This window comes from Geotrypetes seraphini, chromosome 7, assembly GCF_902459505.1.
Source record: "Geotrypetes seraphini chromosome 7, aGeoSer1.1, whole genome shotgun sequence".
NCBI classification, from domain to species: domain Eukaryota; kingdom Metazoa; phylum Chordata; class Amphibia; order Gymnophiona; family Dermophiidae; genus Geotrypetes; species Geotrypetes seraphini.
In genome coordinates, this window is record NC_047090.1 from 84,822,192 (window position 1) to 84,829,994 (window position 7,803).

Below are 7,803 nucleotides of genomic sequence, written 5' to 3' on the forward strand. Positions count from 1 at the left end.
CTGATTGTCAGGGGGGAGGGTAACAGGAAGGGAGGCCTACTGCTGGACAGGGGGAGCAGGGAAGATGTGCTGCTGGACAGGGGGGTAAAAGAAAGGGATAAGGCCTACTGCTGAACAGGGGGAGCAGGGATGAGGTGCTGTTGGACAGGGGGAGCAGTGAAGGGGTGGTGGTGGACACAGGGAAGATAAAACGAAGGGAGAAGGGTTACTGATGGATAGGGGGAGCAGGCAAGGGGTGGTGGTGGATAGCCGAGGAAAGAGAGAGACAGAAAGAAAGACAGACAGCGGGAGGGAGAGAGACAGAAAGAAAGAAAGACAGACAGACATGGTTAATGCAACGGGCTATAAGACTAATATATGTAGATTCTCTGTTTTCGTTTGGTTCTTAAAGCTGATAACTGATTCTGTCTTTTTGTTTAATATCTGGGTGACAGAATAGTGTATTTTATTACTATACTATTATTTCCCCTTTCCTTTTCTTTATTATATCAATTATTTTCAATAAGTCTCACAGTAAAATAAGCACAGTAAAAACTATTACAGCAAAATATATTAAAACTTCAGTGCTGGGAAGGACTGATGTCCAAAATTACTTTCCAACTGTCACAATCCTCAATCCCCTGAATGACAGTTAGGCAATTTTGTGCGATACTCTGTTATATATCAAGAACCTAACATAAACCCGTCAGCAGTAATTTACAATTAATTTTAGGAACTATTATTACACTGCAGGCAAATTCTATTGATTATCCATTAACTGTCAGACGTGATCTCTAGCCTTTCATGTATTTAAACTGATGAGAAATTCAGTCTTGCACAGTAATATTTGGTAACCTAGTCACATCAAGGTTTGTGTGGGGGACGCTCAAGACACCAAAATTGGCTCGCAACTAACAAACCAAAATGGGGTGAATATAATATAGGGTGCTGTCAGTGTGAACCCTCAGTGATAGGAGCTCAGCTCCGACACTTCACTTCTGGGTCAAGGCGGTAAGCCTCCACCCACACACCATCATTGAGCACCCTGAGTGTGCTGAAATTAAGGGGACCTGAGTCCACTAAATCAAACAAATCAAACAATCAAAGTGAGTAAATGAAACTCAACACAAACAACCTGAGCGACCCCCAAACAAAGATAAGTATTGTGTTCATTTGATTTTTGCATGGTGATTTTTGATTTTGTTGTGTGAGTCGGGGGGTCTGGCTGGCAGGGTTTGTTTGGGGGTCGCTCAGGTTGTTTGTGTTGAGTTTAATTTACTCACTTTGATTGTTTGATTTGTTTGATTTAGTGGACTCAGGTCCCCTTAATTTCAGCACACTCAGGGTGCTCAATGATGGTGTGTGGGTGGAGGCTTACCGCCTTGACCCAGAAGTGAAGTGTCGGAGCTGAGCTCCTATCACTGAGGGTTCACACTGAGAGCACCCTATATTATATTCACCCCATTTTGGTTTGTTAGTTGCGAGCCAATTTTGGTGTCTTGAGCGTCCCCCACACAAACCTTGATGTGACTAGGTTGCCTTTTTGTGTTTTTTCTACAGTAGGAATTTTGGCAAATTTGGAGTGTATTGTTGTTGCAGTAATATTTGGTAGCAGAAAAGATGAGGCTAAAATTAAAGAAAAGCAGAGAAAAATAGTGAATGTGGGAGTGGAAGGGGCTAACTTTGGCACTTTACAGCAGTGCAGCAACCGGTATAAGCTTTATTCTGCTATAACCGTCGCTGGCATTTACTCTTACTGCTGGACTTTATATCTGTATTACAAGCCACTCCACCCAATCCGTTTCTTCTTGTCTCAATAAAACCTCCTCCTCTCAAGCCTCAAACCCAATCGGGAACAAGTTGTGCAGGAAATAGGAACTAAGAAAAATACCAATAGCGATTTGCTTTCCTTTAACAACACCGCATCCTCTACAGATGCCAAGTATTCCTTTGCTTTTGACAGTGGATTTTCTCTCACAGTTTGTCTAATTGCCTGAAAATGTAAATCAGGATATGCTTGTAATTCCTACCAAACAGTAGTTATCTGGTAGACCACTCCAAACGCTGACTTTTATTTTATTAAATCTTATCCTTTCTTTCCATAAGCTGATCAGTTTTGATCCATTATAACTTCCGTTATAACTGTAATGGCTCACTAATCAGACCAGTTCAAATTCCTTAATTAGCCTTCTTCTTAGTGAACTGACTTAATTATATGGAAAACTGCCAGCATTAGCTTTTTGTATGTTCTTTTCATCTCCTCTTTCTTCTTTCTTATTTCCCCGATGTCCTGAAGAAACACTGTTCAGTTGGTGCCGTTACTGATTTCACTGAGCTATTACCTCTTTACAACTCTTTGCAAATACATGGGGCAAGCCACTGCTTGCCCTGGATCAGTAGAATGGAATGTTGCTACCCTTTGGGTTTTTGGCCAGGTACTACTGACCTGGATTGGCCACCATGAGAATGGGTTTCTGGGCTTGATGGACCATTGGTCTGACCGAGTAAGACTATTCTTATGTTATTATGTTAGCTTTGGGAAGATATTTTGCTGCACATTTCTGGTGGTATTTCCTGGTACTGTTCCGTACAGTGCCGGAGTTTTGAGCATCAATCTGTATATGTTTTGCACTGCCTACATAGGCAATGCTAGATGTTTTTTCCTGCAGGGTTTGACTAGACACCAGGGACACCGTAGGGTCCTTGTCTGATGGGGGCAGGGCATGATGGTGTGAGCTCGTGTAGGCCATGTTTTCAGCTTCATGAGCTTCCTTGGGTACACATTTTTATTTATATATTTCACATTACAACATTCTGAGTCATTGCCATTCACGCTCTATACATTTTTGACAGCTTTTTCCAATATCTTGGACTGGGGGGGCGCAGGTACGTCAATTTTACAATACGCTTATATGTTCAGCTCTGCATTTGGAAAATGTCACAGGCTCTAAGACCCCCTTTTATTAAACTGTGATAGTAGTTTTTAGCGCGGGGAGCCATGCTGAATGCCCCGCGCTGCTCTCGATGCTTGTAGAGTTCCTATGAGCGTCGGGAGCTGCGCAAGGCATTCAGCGCGGCTCCCTGCGCTAAAAACTGCTAGCCATAATGTTTTAGCAAAAAAATCTATATTCAAATTTCCATGACTTTTAAATGGTACTTTATGTATAGGAAAATGCTGGCCATGCTACCAACAATTAATGTAAGGACAACAGAATTTTAATGGACACTTGGAAGACATTAAAATTTGTTACTAATTTAACAGATATTCCAATTCATAAATCCACTTGTCAGTCCCTTTGGTTGAACCCCAAGATTCAAATTGGCAGGTTTAAGGTCATCTGGAAGTACTGGATGAAGGCGGGCATATGTACTTTAGATGATGTAGTATCAGATGGAAAGCTGCTTGAGTTTTCAGGACTGCAACAAAAATTTGGTATTGCTAAACTCAAAGTTATAGGATAGGTGGTTGCAGTTGAAGCAGGCCATTCAGGAGGGGTTCCCTGACTGGAAAAATCTTAAAAATCAGTATAGTTTGCCGTTCCTGTGCTTCCAGGCGGATTTCCAGGGTCACCAGGCCGCTCAGTGGTATAAATTAATATCTGGATTTTTGAATAAGAAACCAAAAACTGGTCTTCGTGACATTTGGAGCATTGAGATAAAGCAACAGATTACTGCGTCTCAATGGCCATGAATTTGGACTTGGAGGATGAAATGTACGGTGTCTGCATCTATGAGACAATCATGGTTTTTCTTATTACATAGAGATTTTTGGACCCCAGTTTGTTTACATAAAGTATATAGTACCAAATCTAATAGATGCTAGCACTGTCATCTCGAACCTGGGACGTTGGATCATTTGTTATACTATTGTCCCTTGTTACTGAAATTTTGGAGATCTGTTTGGGATCAAGTTAATAATTTATTGTAGAATCCAGTGGCACTATCATATGATACCATTTTATTTGGTACATTTATGAGAGCGAAGAGTCAACTATCTGTGAAAAGTAACAAACTTCTCTTTATATTGACAGGGGTTGCCATGCAGCTTATTTAAAAAAAAAATTGGGATAGACTAAATGACACATTCTGGTGGGAATCCCTTTGTTATATTTTTAAAATGGAGCGGTTTATGGCCATTCAGCAGGGAAATTACAAGAAATTTATGGATGTTTAGGAACCATTAACAAAATACTGTAAGGATTGATCTCTTTAGATGCTCCTTTAAACATACACATCCAGGATAGGAGGGTGGGGGAGGGGGGTATGTTTTGGAGTTGGTTTAAAGGGTATGTATTGATTGTTCTTGAAGGTATTTATTTATTGTTTAATAGTTGGAAAGATGGGGGAAATAATTTTCCTATTTCTAAATTATTGTAAGTTTAATGTGCTTTAATTTTAATATTATATGTAAGAGTATTAATTATTATGCACATCTGTAGTTTAAAAATTGAATAAAGAATTAAAAAAAAATTAATGTAAAGTTATTATGCATTAATTTTTGCAAAACATTTAGGGCTCCTTTTACGAAGGTACGCTAACATTTTTAGTGCACACAACGATTAGTGCGCGCCATAGCGTGCGCAAGCTGAAAAACTACTGCCTGCTTAAAAGGAGGTGGTAGCGGCTAGCGTGCAGAGCATTTTAGCATGCACTAAGCGCACGCTAAAACTGCTAGCGCACCTTTGTAAAAGGAGCCCTTAATGCAGTCTAAAGGGCCCCTTAAAGTCCTTGTGGAGGAATGGACTGCCAATGAATTCAACTTTCCCCCATAATAATAATCATCAACTATTGGAGGCATCTAGAAGAAGAGAACAATTTTTACAGGCAAAAGTATAGTTTATTTTAAAAATCAGAACAAATTGGAGCGTAAATCCAAAACTGCTCACCCCAGAACACATGCAGCTGTTTCATTCCCCTTTGAAAAAAAACGAGACTCAGAATATGTGTTATTGAACTGCAACAGTTACCAGGAAGACATTTCATGGGGTGTTTGAGTAAAATCTTTAAGAGTTAGAGTAAATATTTGATGCTGAAGAGCTCTTAAGAGTTTAAGAGGACCGTTTACTGGGCTCTGGGTATCTGGCAGCTGAGGGTGTTAAATAGATTAAAAGACATGACAGGTCACTGAAGTACCACTGGCTTTCCCCTTACCCTGGCAAAACTTGTTCTGCTCTTTTCATGGATTGCTCTAGTAGATCTTACTTGAAAGAACATATTATTTCTTTTTCAAGAAATCAGATTAAATCATATTCAAATGAAGGGCAAAGGCATTCACTTGTAGCAAAAACAAGATGTTGGAATAATACTATTACTAATACCAAACTGACCATAATATGCTTTCTCCACAGAAAAACACTGATTTTCTTTCAATAATAAAAATTAATTATAAAAAAAATTGTACTTAATTCACATAAATTGAAAGGTTTTCTTCTGCTTGTAAATACTTTGATGCTATTCATAACTTGAACCTTCACAACAAAGTGAATTCCACAGACAAAATTGCTCACTTAAAATAATTTTTTTTATTCCTAATAACCTACTGTCCTCATGCCCACATGCGTCTTGAGGTATTAAGAGATTTCTACACCTGAGCAGATGTTCTTTGAGGGTAATGCTGCACTATTAAAAGAGCTTTAAAATATGCATATGGAAAAAGTGTCCCTACTCTTACAGAATATGGGCATAGGACATAATCTGGGCATAGCAATGGTAGCCATTAGCGATTGAAGAAAGCTTATGTTATGGAATTGCTGTAAAAATCGTAGCAGAGACTAAGCCACCTTTTCAGCTACCTAAAATTCCATCTCAGTTCCCTGAGGCAGGAACGAAACAGTCTTTGTCCGTCGGAACCTTTGACAAAGATAAGTGTCTTGTCACCTAAGCATATGATTAATATCAAACTAGTTGACTGTGCTATACAGCGAACATAAAGTTTTTGATGCTGTCTAAAACATATGTGAATACTGGGTGATGACTTGGGGTCCGCCCCTTGTTTTTGCCTTCAAGTCTCTGAGCATATATCGTGAACTATAAGAAATATTAAATTTATGTGAAACAGCTTTTGAATTCCTAATTGAGGAGTGACTTTCTTTTTTGATACAAGACCGGTTTGGTTCACCCTCATTCATATACTTTTCACCATTGATTTGGTTTCCCCATTAACTGATTGACTGTGTATCAGTTGTAGGCATGCCAGAGCTACTGGATGAAAGGAAGGGAAGGGAGGGGAGGGGGATGCAATGTCGGCTTTCAACAAGTGTGCATAAGACATACCTTTTCTCCCCCCCAAACTGCTATAATTCATGTAAATCTTGTAATTTATTTTTAATAACAAATTTTATCATGAACCACAGCTAGAAACACTTAAAACACAGCTATAATACAAGTGCTCAAGAAGTGTGTTTTTGTCCAACCCCCCCCCCAAAAAAAAAACACTTTTTCACAGTACTAGCACCCCTTGACCAATCACTGATTTTTGGTCGTCAAAAGCCAACACCGCGCTTGGAGAATCACTCGGTGATGTTGAAGAATCCACCAGAGTGCTCGCTTAAATATTGATGAGCCCATTTGCATGGCCGAATCGGAGACTGTTAGGAAGCTTGGATAAGACCATGCTAAGCCGTTTTGTTAATCCACCGCTAAAATACATGCACGCTAAAACTGGCTGGAACCGGTTTAGCGACCACATTAAAGGCAACCTTAAGTTTTGAGAATATGGTCCCAAGTACTAAAAAATAAAATCTTATTTTTTTTAGTGCATGAGAATCGTGTGCGGATCAAAAAAATTACTGTGGGACACTTGAGAACACCTGTAGTAAGGCCTTTTTTGCCTGAAGTAAGCATTCATTAGTGCTTACAGCAGCTTAGTAAAACGACCCCTACATTTTATTAACTTACAAATTTAAAAGCAGAATGAGGGGGTGCTGAAAAGTTTGCAACCCAACCTGGAAGAGAAAGACGTGGATATGGTTCAATCAATGATCTACAAAACTAAATGGATAATTAAATAGTTGAATATAAAACAACAGAACCATTAAAGAACAACCTAAATTGTAGAGAACGTTTTTCTTAACTTTCTTAAACCAGATAATATTGACAGGAACAAGCCTCAGAAAACGGAGTAATTTTTTCTCATACTGGAATTTCTTCCAAGAGAAGAAAAAGTTTTTTCTACTCCTTGAACCCGTCCTTCCTACCATTATTTAGACTATCAATTCAATTGCTTAGTTAATTGCTTTATTAATAATTTATAAATAAATTATCCTGCAGGGATAAATTATAAATTATTAATAAAGCAATTAATTAAGCAATTGAATTGATAGTAAATAATGGTAGGAAGGACGGGTTCAAGCCTGTGATGTCATCAGGAGTAGAAAAAGCTTTTTCTTCTCTTGGAAGAAATTCCAGTATGAGATAAAATTACTCTGTTTTCTGAGGCTTGTTCCTGTCGGTATTATCTGGTTTAAGAAAGTTAAGAAAAACCTTCTCTACAATTTAGGTTGTTCTTTCAATGGTTCAATCAATGATCTGAAACAATATCAAAACATAGAATTTCGTTTCTACAAATTGGCATTTAATGAAATTAGATAGCACTCTTTTCAGCTACAGTGGCAAAATAACTCAAAATTTAGGAAGTGGGTTGGTTGGGCTGATAACTTTTCAGCACCCCTTCATATACTGATTTTTTGGGTTTGTCAGAAGGGTTTGAATGTTGACCCATTTTCTCCCCCAGTAAATGTGCAGCACTGTGAAGAATTCAGGAACAACAGCGCACCTTGTCACAGTAACCTCATCTCAATCCAATCTGAAACCTTTGGTGGTTAA